General features: G+C 43.8%; 1 protein-coding gene across 1 annotated transcript in view; it reads right to left on the minus strand.

The window, feature by feature from the left end:
* Positions 1–13,804, minus strand: part of LOC144048747 (glucosamine-6-phosphate deaminase 2) — a 267,445-nt gene that overhangs the window by 103,530 nt on the left and 150,111 nt on the right. The gene's annotated exons all lie outside the window — the stretch shown is intronic.

Raw genomic sequence — 13,804 nt, forward strand, 5'->3', positions numbered from 1 at the left:
ACCTAATACTTCAAAAAGTGACAAATAATTCTCACGTGTTAGCACTTCACCATCCAGTAGAGAAGGCATCCCAGAATTAGACATTAAGACTTCAAGTTGAGACAAGGGACTGTGTTAACAATGCACGCACATCCCCCGCTGTCAAATTCTGACCTATCACCTCTCTCTGCAAAGACCTCAGCCAATTCTGCCCCCCCCCCGCCGCAATGGCGGCAGTCTTTGTAGCAACACGCTCAGATCTGTAGGCAGAAATGGCTTATATATCGTAGCGGAATTTCCAGTGGCCGGATCAACTTTCGTCAACATGGGTGCCTGCAAACTTGTCTTAGAGCGAGTCACTATTTCATTAGAAGCACTGTCTAAAAGTCCGTCTGACACGCTGAGGTCACATGACCCAGAAACATTCTCCACCGCACATGTTAGCTTTGCCAATTTCCTATGTATATCTTCAATTTGATAGCTATTAGCAACAACAGATGCTTCTCCGATCATTTCATGTTCCCGCTGTCGAAACAATTCCTCACGTTCGGCCCTCAAAGCACGATTTCGTTCAATCAATTCATCTCCAGCGGCCTTTTCAAAACGCTCCAGAGTAGTACGCCATCTAGAACGAATAGACTGTGGAATCTCCGCATGCCGAGCCAATTCCAATTCCGAAAGCTCTTGCCTTATTTAATCTGTCTTCCGGGTCATCTCTCATGGCTAACAATTTATCCATCCATCCATCCATCCATCCATTTTCTTGACCGCTTTTCCTCACAAGGGTCGCGGGTGTGCTGGAGCCTATCCCAGCTGGCTTCGGGCAGTAGGCAGGGTACACCCTGAACTGGTTGCCAGCCAATCAAAGGGCACACAGAGACAAACAACCATACTCACAATCACACCTATGGACAATTTGGAGTGTTCGATTAACCTGCCATGCATGTCTTTGGAATGTGGGAGGAAACCGGAGTACCCGGTGAAAACCCACGCAAGCACGGGGAGAACATGCAAACTCCACCCAGGAAGGCCGAAGCCCGGACTTGATCTCACGTCCTCAGCACTGGGAGGCGGACGTGCTAACCAGTCAGCCACCGTGCTGCCCGCTAACAATTTATCAAAATGCAATTCCAGCCGCTTCACCGAAGCATTCACGCCAGCAACTAACGCACAAGCAGCCTTCACAACGGAGTCGCCAGTTAGCGTCTCGTCACGATTCCTCGAATCCCATTTTACATCGAGATTACCACCATTTACTGTCAACATAGGTGCTTGCAAATCCTGCAGCATCTGAATAGCCGTACTATACGGTGATTCAGTAAACGGGTTCTTAGGGCCAAATCCATCACTCGCACTGGCTTCAGCATAAGCTGGCGGAGATTTTAGCCTAGCATTAGCCACGCGGTCATCAACCACGTTTCCGTTAGCCGAGTCGTGGCTAGCGGACTCGTTCAACACAGCTTTACGAGCAACTTTCACAGAGCTGCCCAAAGCAAGCATTCTAGCGTTAACCAACATTTGGTCCACGACCTTACATTGTCGTCTAACTTTTCTTTCATTCGAAGAAAATATAGATGTGTTTTTCACGGAGTTAATCAGCGTCTGGCGCTGTTTTACACAAGCAAGTTCCACGGACTTCATTAATGCAATCAAACATACCTCAGATTCCAACGATGGGAACCAACCATTATCACAATTAGTGCGCATCCATTCATTTAAAAGAGTTTTCAACTTACGTCGCCGCCGTGGTGGGAGCGCGTCAATCATTACGAGCGTTGCAGCCTTTACTTGCACGCTCAGCGAGAGATTCTGACTATGGACCGGAAGTGTATGCAAATCGAACCATCCTGAGTCTCGGTCAAAAATGTCATCCATTATATGTAGTAATTAGTCATTATAATATTTATAAAGTCAGTGACATCTCACTTATGGTACTACAATACAACAGATCAAAACTATTCTCATTAATCCCCCCCCCAAAATATTATTATTATATTTTTTTTTTCTTCAGAAAAATAAAAACAAGACGAAAATAAAACAGAAATTAAATACCGTTTGCGCGACTTAATAAATATATCCAGGATCTTCACGGGCGGCTTAATTCAAAGCTCCTCCTCCGCGGAATTATCAACGCGGGCGGCTTATTACACAGCACTCACTCCGTGTGAATAATATCAACACGGGCGGCTTATTTCAACAAAAAACAAATAAAAACAGCCTCTTCCACCGCGGAACTCAATCTCATATGCCGTTTCAAACGGCGGAGCGCTGCTACTTGACGTCACTTCCGTACACAACGGGCATCACTTTCTATGCATAGTTCAATGTCGTAGTAATTTTCAAACTCGAGGACTTTCGCTTCCCTCCGTAACAAATACGACTTTAACCCCACGAACTTGTTCACACAGATCTCAAATACAATTTGGTACGGACGTAATGCAGCTTTGAGTAATCCCAAGCAAACAGAATTTCTCTACGTGGATAATTGTCCACTCACCTTGTTAATATTTGCGCATTAGAAATTCAATGCCCAGGATCATCACAGCTGTCGCGAAAAACGTCCCAATTTGTTGCCGTCGGAGGTCACCATTTTGAAGGTATTATTTGATTACTATATTAAGTGTAATCTTTGCGTGTTCAAAATAATTGCATTGAGATCTTATGAAGAAGCTTTCTTTGCAAAGATTTATTTGAGAGCTCTTAAAGACACAGGAGAAAATGCTTACATTCAAAGGTAATGTTAAGCCTCGAGTGTGTTCGAATATGAAAACACCCACTCTTTTATCCACAAAGAAACTTCCTCTCCCACTCACAGGCTGGACAAAGGGTTAGTAATTATAATAAGCAGACATGTGATATACCGACATGTTTACTCCAGTTCTCCTACCATCCCGGATATATGATGTAGGCAGGTAATGATCTTGGACCTTCAGTTTTTACGACATAATGAGTAATAGCATGAGAACTTGCCTCCCTTTAAGACACACATTTTTTATCTCCATGAGAACTTCCACATTCTTTCTTATCTTCATGAGAACTGGAAGGGAGTAAAAGTTCCAATATATTTCACAACAACATTATCACAGTTGATCTTCTTTTCACTACACAGTTTATATGGCATCTATATACTTCTAAGTAAATTCATAAACAGTAAAAATATAAATTGAAAATGTTAAATGTCTTCACGTGCTAGCTATTAGAGAAAATTGAACCAGGCGAGAGCTTTCGTATTGGAATTGACCAGACATGCGGAAGTTCCACAGTTAGCTCGTAGTAAATGGCGTTCCATTCTTATTCGCTTTGAAAAAGCTGCGGAAGATGAATTGATGGAACAAAACCGTGTATTGAAGGCTGAACGGGATGAATTGTTTAGACAACGTGACCATGATATGACTGGTGAAGCTTCTAATGCATTGACTAACAGTTATCAAATTGAAGACATACAAAGGAAGCTAGCCCATTTGACATGCGCCTTCGAGGCTGTTTCAAGACCACGTGACATTAGTATGACTGACAGACAACCAGACAGTACTCCTAAACAGCCGGTGACTCGCTCCAAAATGGGTCTACAAGCGCCTATGCTAACCAAAGTGGATCCTGCCACCGGGAATTCTGCTACTATGTATAAGCCTTATTTACCTTCTGATTTAAGCGTACTTTTACAAAGACTCCCCCCATTGCCAGCGGGGGGGGGGGGGGGGGCAGAATTGGCTCAGGTCTTTGCAGAGGGAGGTGATAGGTCAGATTTTGACAGCGGGGGATGTGCGTGCGCTTTTGACACATGCGTGTCCTCTCTCTCAACTCGATGTGTTGATGACTAATTCAGGACTGCCATCTTTAATGGATGGTGAGGCACTATCACGTGATAATTATTTGACACTCTTTGAGGTCCTCGATGAATTGTTCCCAATCCCCGAAATTGTCATTTCTGACTTGATGTTCGTTCCGATTTCTGGGGAGGAAGAGTCTGCATACATTGATCGTGCTCTGGTAGAATTTTCGTTAAAAACTGGACACTTGCCAACTGACTCTGCACTATATTCACAAGTTTTCAGAGCAGCTAGGCTGAAGGGTCTTCCGAAATTCATTGTACAGGCTATGGAAGCTAACCCATATTTGCCCGGCGCAGAACATGCCAGATGGTTACCCCATCTTAAACATCATTTGAGAAGGTATGCAAAAGATATCAAATCAAAAACTGAAAAACAAAAGAATACTGAATTACAATTGGCAATTATGCAATTGCAAACTTTAAAGAAAAAAGAGGAGGATCTTGTGCTCCCGGCTTCCACTGATATGTCATCACCTAATAATGTTGTGGGAGATTGTGTTATGTTTCAGTCACTTCCTTTTGTTGACTGAGATCATTGCTTCAACTGTGGTCAAGCCGGCCACTGGGCAAATGCCTGCCAGCAGCTCCCACGTCTCATCTGGGGCCGAGGCAGGAGACAACACAGAGGCCGCTTCTCCCAGCAGAGGGGACGGACCTCACAGGGCGTTTCCACACGCCGACTGTCATCGTCACGCTAACAGCCGCCCGTGCCTAATCAGTAGTTCCTGCCGCCACCTGCTGGACAGTTTCCGCAATGACTGGGCCCTGAATTCACATCCAGAGGCCTCCAGGAACCGATGATTGAGATGGAGGTAGGGGGAACTTCCTTATGATTTATGGTGGATACTGGAGCTCGTCACTCTACCATTATGACATTGCCGCCTGACTGTACGCTCACCGCGAATGGCATTTCGCTGGTTGGATTCAAGGGAGAATAAACTATTCTGAATTTGACAAGTCCTCTACGTACAAAATGCTTCTCACAGACATTTTTACATGAATTCGTATATGCTCCAAACTGTCCCGTGAATCTTATGGGAAGGGACCTTCTCATAAAAACTGCACCATTGATCCAGTGCGGGCCGGACGGACTCAAGCTTCAGTTCCCAGATGGACATACTTATTACTGCGCTGGTGACCCTGCCTCCAACGTCTCCACCCAGTTTCCAGTGGTACCTCAACACGCCATGACATGCGCCACTGCGGACATCTACTGGGCAAGGATTGACACTGATTCCTCCGGCTGGAGGGATGCTGAGACTTTTTGGAAAAATGGTCTCCTTGGGTTCGTAATTTGAGGTCATACAATATGGTATCTGACTGCTTGCATTGCACTTTGTATTATGACAGAAAAGGTGATGAGACATACAGTGAGGCCTTCAATACTGTTGTTGACAACACCTGGGAGTTGCGTGTAGGTGACCTGTTCGCAGGTAAGCCCGGTGTCGCGTTTTCTGTGAATCTGACTGAAGAAAAATCTCGGTGGTATGAGACGGCGGAACCACCTGATAAATTTATGCTGGCATGTCATCCTCATATATCACTGATGGTGTCATCCCAGCACACGGCGAAAGATTTGGGTCCATTTGTCCTGGTCTGTACAAAAGCAACTGATTGGCAACACTCTATACACCCAGATTTATTATATTCCAAATCTCTTGATGCCTATTGGATTAAATCTGATTTGTTTGCTTCAATGTCTATTTTAGAAACCCAGCTTTTGGACTGTCATCACGAGAGGGAGACATCTGACAGCGACCTTGCGGGTGACATGTTAAAAACCTTGCCAATTAAACTGTGGTCTGATGACCCGACTGATGTAGGACTCTGTGAAGTTCCTCCTGTAACATTTGAAGTAAAACCCGACTCCGTTTGGGTGCCGCAGTACCAAATGAAGCCTGACAGGAAAATTGGCATCTCAGCGACAATTAATGGTTTGCTAAAGGCGGGGGTTCTTTGTAAAATAGATAGGTCTAATTACAATATTCCCATTCTCCCGGTAGAAAAGAAAAATACTGGTAAATTTCATATGGTGCATGATCTCAGAGCTATTAATGCTAAAGTTTTGACACCTGCACTGCCGGTGCCAAATCCGCATTCTGCGCTGTCACAAATCACTCCTTTACATACGCATTTTACCTGCATCGACCTTGCCAATGCATTTTTTTGCATCCCTCTTGACATGTCTATGCAAAAGTATTTTGCATTTACGTGGAATGATGAGTGTTACTCATATACCCGATTGCCACAAGGGTTTGTGTTATCTCCTGGAGTTTTTAATGCTTCCCTTCGACAGCTGCTGTCACCTCTCCAACTTCCTACTGATGTTCTTTTGGTGCAATATGTGGATGATCTACTCATAGCTGCACCGTCCGAGGAGTCCTGCCTTCAAGCTACACAGCTCCTTTTGAGCCACCTGGCTTCGGTGGACCTGAAGTGCTCCAAGGACAAACTCCAAATTGCCCGACCTCAGGTGTCTTTTTTGGGAAGACTTATATCAAGGAATGGAACAGTAGGAAATGATTCGGCAGACAAGGCCGCAAAACAAGCAGCGGGCTACAACCCAACACTTCAATTGACGGTGAGTGAAGGTGAATTGGGAGACAAGAAATAACTTCGGAAACAATCAAACTGTGGCAGGAGGAAGCCAGTCCGGAGGAAAAGAGTGTTTGGCTGTCAAGAGGTGCTCAAAAGGATGGGGAAGGTATATGGCGGAGAAAAGATGAATATATCCCATCACAGAAACAATTAAAAATTTTAATTTCTGAAGCCCATGGAATATGCCATGTTGGCGTAGATGAAACACTAAGACGACCAAGCAACTGGTCACATCCTTACATGAGGCAAATTGTCAAAAGTGAACTGCAGGATTGCAGTGTTTGTAATAAATTAAACAGTATGCCTACATCTAAACCTCCTCCTGGCACTCACGATCCGGAGGTGACTGCTCCGGGACAAGTAATTTCAATGGATTTTACTGACATGTTAAAGCCAGTGGAAGGTTGCCGATATTTATTGGTAATAGTGGATTCCTTTTCCGGGTGGCCGGAAGCATATCACTGCAAATCTGAAACAGCAGAGGCTGTGGTAAAACATTTGATTAATCATTACATACCATCACATGGGTTTCCCAGAAAAATTAGATCAGACAATGGAACCCATTTCAGAAACAAACATTTACAGGAAGTGGAAAAAGCATTGGGGCTAAAACATACATTTGGTTCTGTATACCATCCTCAATCTCAAGGACAAGTTGAACGAATGAATAGAACTATTAAAGAAAAATTGGCCAAAGCGCTGGCCTCATCAAAATTTAACTGGCTACAAGCTCTTCCTATTGCATTGATGAATGTACGAATGTCGCTAAATTCAGCTAAAGGCCGGACTCCGTTTGAAGGTCACACAAACAGACCATTTCCGGCTCCTAATGTTCCGCTGGGAGAGTCGCAAATTGCAGGACCTCCAGTACTCAAACATAGTATCTAAATAGTATCTACGTTCTCCAAGCTAACAAATAAACAACCAGATGTTCCTTCAGAAATAAATAATTGTGAATATGTGTGGTTAAAAGTCACTAAACGAAAATGGTCTGCTCCTAGGTGGACGGGACCGTACAAAATTACAGAGAGGACATCTTGTGCCGTTCGATTGCTTAAGAAAGGCGACACCTGGTTTCACCTGTCTTCCACAAGGCCCGCTGGTTCTGGTTCGACGCCCCCACCAGTGGGAGCCAGCTGACAGATTCAACTGGAGAATTACGCCTGCTCCCAGTATCCAGCTGCCTGGTCGCGGGGGATGTCGTTCAATGGAGATTGAGTCAAGTGTCCTTTTCCGGGCAGCATTATTCCACAATTGAGTCACATTTTGGGAAGATAATCCCAGTGACCAATCCTTGGATCTCTGGCAGTTGCCCAGGGTTCTGAAAGAAGCTGACAATACCCCTTTCAACAAAAAAAAACAACAACTGACAAACGCCCTTGTCATTTAACAAAGAACTTCATCACGAGATGGCTTCGACGAGGGAACACGCCACCAGCTGCTACATTGCGACAATTTTGTTCATGTTGATTGCTATGTCATTCTGGTACGTTTCAAAGCCCCTAGATGCAAATTTTAATGTAACTACATCACATCGTGTTAAGCGAGATAGTAAATCCCCACACATTCCCTGGAACGTATCCTGGACGTATAATAACTCAATTGCTGTGACGGTTGCCCCAAACACGAACACCTCTGTTAAGATTCCCATTAAATCTTTGAAGGGATTTAAAAGTGGGAGTCAAACAAAAGGTAGTCTTTGGGTTAAGTATTGGTGGTATTTGACAGGACATGTTTCACGACTAGACTCGAGTGCTTTTGTAACCACCCAAAGCGGACGATACTGGCCACCGGGATCAAGCGTGGAGGCAATTTTCTTTAGCAAAAGGGTAACGCTACGTAAAATGGGAGGTCAACTTGAATTGACTTTTGCTTTTCCTGATGGAAATATGCGGCCTAATGTAACTCTAAATAATACCTCCTGTTTCGGGCTATTGTTATGGGCATGGTTCTCCGGAGCTGATCCCTATTTTCCAATTTTAGTTTGTGTAGATAAAACTATGAGTAAGTTAGAACAACCAAAAATGACTAAATACACAATGGAAACTGGGGTCGAAGCTGTTAGTGTACCAATTGATGGTGTAGTTGAGTGGTTTCGTGCTGCAACAGGATTGTCCGGCGGCAGTAATAATTGGCTACTGCTGGCAAACGAAGCAGGGCGTGCCTCTGGCAAAAACTGTGTAGTGTGCGTGGGACCACGACCTTTATTGCGAGTAATCCCTGCTAAAATAGAGGATCAATGTGTAATGGAACTTATGAACAAAACTGTCCCCAATGTTAAATGCTCTCAATGGGATAAGGTGTATCCACTCGTAAATTGGCAGACCACTAAACCAATATTTTCAAATAAAGTTGCGGATGGTAATTTTTCATGTATTAAAATGACATGGGAACAATTGGGAAAATTAAATCACATCACTCACTGCATTTCAGCAATAGATGTGGGACGTAAGTTCCAACCTCAGTCTAGGGCTGACATTTGGTGGTGGTGTGGTGATAATTGAATATTTGATAAGTTACCGATTAACATGCAAGGATATTGTGCTCTCATCACCCTCCTTCTGCCAGTACAAGTTTTCCCCACATCTGTTGATAACCTTTTACAACTGATTGATGCTTGGGAACCAAAATCTTCTCCTTCTTTTCAGAGACTCAAACGATCTTCTTGGCAAGAGCAAAATGTCCCCACATACATAGATGTAATTGGGGTTCCGAGAGGAGTGCCGGATGAGTACAAATTGGCTGATCAAATAGCCTCAGGATTTGAATCTCTAATTTGCTGGTGGTGTACCGTTAACAAAAACGTAGATAGAATCAATTATGTACATTATAATGTCCAAAGGCTAGGAAATTGGTTTTGAGGCTGTACACGGCCAGTTAGCTGCCACATTTTTGATGGCATTCCAAAATTGAATTGCCCTAGATATGTTGCTGGCAGAGAGGGGCGGAGTTTGCTCAATGTTTGGAGATCAGTGTTGTACGCTTATTCCAAATAACACAGCACCGGATGGAAGTTTAACTGTCGCAAATGAAGGACTCCGGACACTTAATAAAAAAATGAAAGAGCATTCTGGTATAGACACTTCGGTATGGGATAATTGGATGCATGTTTTTGGCCGCTATAAAACTTTAGTTTCCTCAATTTTGATATCTATTGCTGTATTTGCTGCTTTTTTAACCACATGCGGTTGTTGTTGTATTCCATGTATTCGTTCTCTTTGCCAAAGAATTATTACGGCAGATATTGAAAAACAGGATGTACAAAATAAGTCTTCCTATATGATGATAGAATCCGTTGTTTCTCCAACCATTTCCGCTGTCGCAACATCCGATGAAGATCCCGCTGGAATTTTCCTCTAAACATTGTTTTTTAAGGTTAAATGTCTATTTTTGTACTCTTTCGAGTCCAATTGAAGGATTGTTGACATTTAACTGTTTCAATTTATATTCTGACTGTTTTGAATTTAGTTATACATGTGTAGAGATAGATATTACTATGCTATTTCAATTATTAGATGTATAAGAGTGTGATAATGATTTCTTTAAACTTTGTTTGAACTCTGTCTTCTCTCTCTTTCCGTGAGAAAAGAATGTTAAAAGATTTTCTGTTGATATAATGTGAGGGCATGTTTAAATACTGTCAGAGTTTCTGGTCATCAGGTCATCAGTAGTAAATTCTAAATCTCCAAGGATTAAGCCTGTCAACATTAATTCTCCAACGTTTGGGAGTAACTCTGACAGAAACTTGTATCTGTTTTATATCACAAACTCTGCTAGGATTCACAGGAGGGCGTGAACAAGCCACACAATGAAGAACCTTTACTATAAAGATGCTGGACATTCAACATTACACACACACCTGGAACTCTGAATAACATTTTTTTTAAGCCTAATTCTGTGTCTTTTAGAACCTTCTAAAATAAAATCTTGCAAGAAACTTCTTCCTCAATTTAATTTATGATTTAATTGAACACGCAATAGATTACAAAATTAATGTAATCTATCAAAACAAACTTGGCAGCCAGTGTGTGAGAGAGTGACGCAACATGAACTGCCTTGTCAAGAGCACTGCTGCTGCACAGCGCTCCAAAACAAGTTTCCCACGTAACTTTGACAAACATACAAAACTAAATACGAGTGTGCTGTAGAAAATTAAGGACCAATTAGGAGATCATTAATTATTGTCCGCGTGCCAGAAGGCAACATCGCGTGGACAGATCCTCTTTCTGGCTGTGTCCGAATGTCTTATTTCCTAACCTCTCGTTCACTACATAGCCACGCACTATATAGTGGCCTAATATGGAGTACCCTCATTCTGTTTGGCAATTCGGACAGCCAGCTCACTACTATCTCCTTGTTGCATATCACGTGACCACTGTACCACTCATGACGCACGGCGCATAAATCTCAGACTATTTTTTGTGAATGAAAATGTTTTAAAACTGTACTTAATTTCTGCCGTTGTACATGTCGCTCGCGCCATGTTTTTTTCATACTCGCAATGCATTGTGGTCTGTATCAAGCCGTTTGAGTGAACATCAATGTGCACTACTTTTCAGAATGCTTTGTGGGTAATTTTTGAGTGCCCTACACTTTCGCGCCACTACAAAATGGCGTGATCCCTCAGTAGTAATAAGTCACTCTGACAATACTCATCTATTTTTCTAGCTCTCTCATTTGTTGGCTCAGAGCCTGCCAACGTGCCTCCAAAAGATTCATTTTGTTCACATTGTTCTTAACTGGCCGATAAGCTGGTGCTGAAGTAGTAGACCATCTATCTGGGCTTGGTGGAATTATGTATCTTAATGGCAGAAGTGATACTGGCATCACTGTGGATGGTTGAAGACGTGTTGGTGGGTAGCTTAGTTCAAAGTCCTCCAGATGTCCAGGAATGTGGCACACTCTGCTGGGACAGTAACTCAAAGGTGTCTGCCCATCGTAGAAGTTTCTGGATGTGGCCATTGCGCAGCTCGTGTAAATCCGGCTCAAAGGATCACTTGTAAAATATTATTGTAAGTATGCTGGGTCTACACTCGTCTGGCCTAAGTCTTTGGTTAGAAAGACTGCAGCGAATCAGGAGATAGGTTTGAATGTCTTTAATCACTACAATGATTACAGAACACGTCGTTATTGAATGTTGATGGTGTTGTGGTTATGAGGGTGTGATGATGTGGTTTTCTATAAGAAACAAATGAATAAAAATAATTACAATGATATCCATTGAGGCATCACTAAAGCAATATCAATTGTTCCAAGTAAATAAAGAAATATATCAGCGTCACAAAATGAATTTTACAGTCATATTTGTTCACTAAATAAGGCAGATTACAATTATTTACAATGCAGTCTCTTTACACGAAATGTCCACAAGGGCGCACTAAAAACGGCATTATAGACTTCAAACTACAGCCTCCTAATAAGTGACGTCACGGGAAAACGACAACTCCAGCCTTGTGAATAATGGCAACCAAAAAAGCAGTAAACTGTAAAATACCGGCAGAAATTAGAAATTTTACATGGGGTAACTGTACTTAGAATTGACAAATTGCACACCGAACTATAAAGAACTTAGTTATTATACTTACAGTATCAATTACGCACAACGAGCGAGTTAACAAGGAAGTCTGATGCGGGCTGTCTCACTCTGGCCGCTCCTTCCGCGTACTGAAACACTAGGACCAAAAGGCGCATGTCTACGGGTGCTGTAATGACGTAATCAAGAGTCTAGCACAACACGTTGGAGCAGGAAAATTTGCACAGCCGCCCCCAAATTCAGTCTGTGAATTTGTAATAGCTCACAAAGTTCCTAGCTGTGTCGCTTTCAGTCCTTCGGCATTTCTGGTAGTGCAATGAGCTTGGCTACTGGCCGGGTGTATGTAGTCCCTTTAATGTCCACTTCAGCGGCGTGGATCGTGCCGTCGTCGCTGGGGATCACCATGGTGACTTGTCCGATCGGCCAACGTGCTCGGGGCAGTTGAGAGTCAATCACCATGACTACTTGGTCTGTAGTGAGGTCTGGGTTGGACTTACTCTATTTCCGTCTTGGCTGAAGATTAGGGAGGTAGTTTCAGGTGAAGTGGAGCCAGAAGTGATCTGCTAGTATCTGGCTGTGTCGCCAATGGCAACGTCCAATCAGGTCGCTGCTTCCATAAACAGCTTGTGGCAAGGATACATCTCGCCACCCCATCAACAGGAGGTTAGGTGTTATGGGATCAGTGTCTGCAATGCCAGAAGTGGCATAGCCAAGGGGATTTGAGTTCAGGATGCCCTCCACCTCTATTAGTAAAGTGAACAGTATTTCTTCTGGAAGAACTCTTTCTTTAAGAATGACTTGCAGGGCAGCTTTACCTGACTTTATCTCCCTCTCCCAAATCCCACCAAAATGAGAGGCAAGAGGCGGATTGAACTTGAATGTGATGCTCTGCTCAGCTAACTGATCTTTTTCAACGCTGGCACCAGTGCCTCGAAGGTTCTCTGCAGTTTTCTGTCCGCACCTCGAAGGTTTGTAGCCCTGTCACAGAAAATCTCATATGACTTCCCTCTTCTCGCTACAAAGCGTCGCAGGGCAAGGAGAAAGGAGTCGTAGTAAGTCATTTAAAGAGGATTCCCCATGTCTTCTCCTGTCTGCGGCCAATTTTGAAAACATAGGGTCCAAAGCAGTCTACTCCAGTTGACTAGTGGGGAGGCTTCTGAAGACAGAGGCGTGCTGCGGGGAGGTCTGCCATACGTGGTACTGTGGGTTTGTTGCGCCATCTCTGGCACGCCGTGCAGCTGTGTTGCTGTTTCTTAACAGCTTGCTGTCCACAAAGAATCCAATATGTTCGTCTCAATTCAGCAAACACACGATCAGGACCTGGGTGCAGCACCTTGTGGTCAAAATCTTGAATTATGAGTTGGGTAACAGGGTGGTCTGGTGCCAAGACAATAGGGTGAATAGTATCTTGTAGACCCTCTGCCTTCCTTAGCCAACCGCCAACACGGATCAGGCCCACGGTACTGTCGTACTCTGGACATAGAACAAGCAGCCGACTGTGAGAACTAAGTGGTTGCAAGGAAGCTCTCCTCCTGCGCCTTTGAGAATGGTGACTTCTGTCTCAATACGATCGGTGGAAGTCATCGGAGGAGCAGCCGGCCTGTGAAGGGACAGGAACGTGGCTTGGATCAGCTCGGATCATGACTTGTACTGAGTGGGGTCAGGGTGTGCAGGTGCGGTAGTCCCAACAGTGCCACAGAAGGTAGCACTGACTGAGAAAGTTTGGTCCGCAGGTCCAGCGGCTAGGTGTGGCTAAGTCTCTGAGGTGCTTGCCACGGGTGATATTGTCAGCTGGGTTTTCCTCAGATGGTACATGCCTCCAGACATCTGCTCCTACTAGTTCCTGAATCTCTGCAATGCGT

The sequence above is a fragment of the Vanacampus margaritifer genome, chromosome 1 (genome assembly GCF_051991255.1).
Source record: "Vanacampus margaritifer isolate UIUO_Vmar chromosome 1, RoL_Vmar_1.0, whole genome shotgun sequence".
Classification (NCBI taxonomy): domain Eukaryota; kingdom Metazoa; phylum Chordata; class Actinopteri; order Syngnathiformes; family Syngnathidae; genus Vanacampus; species Vanacampus margaritifer.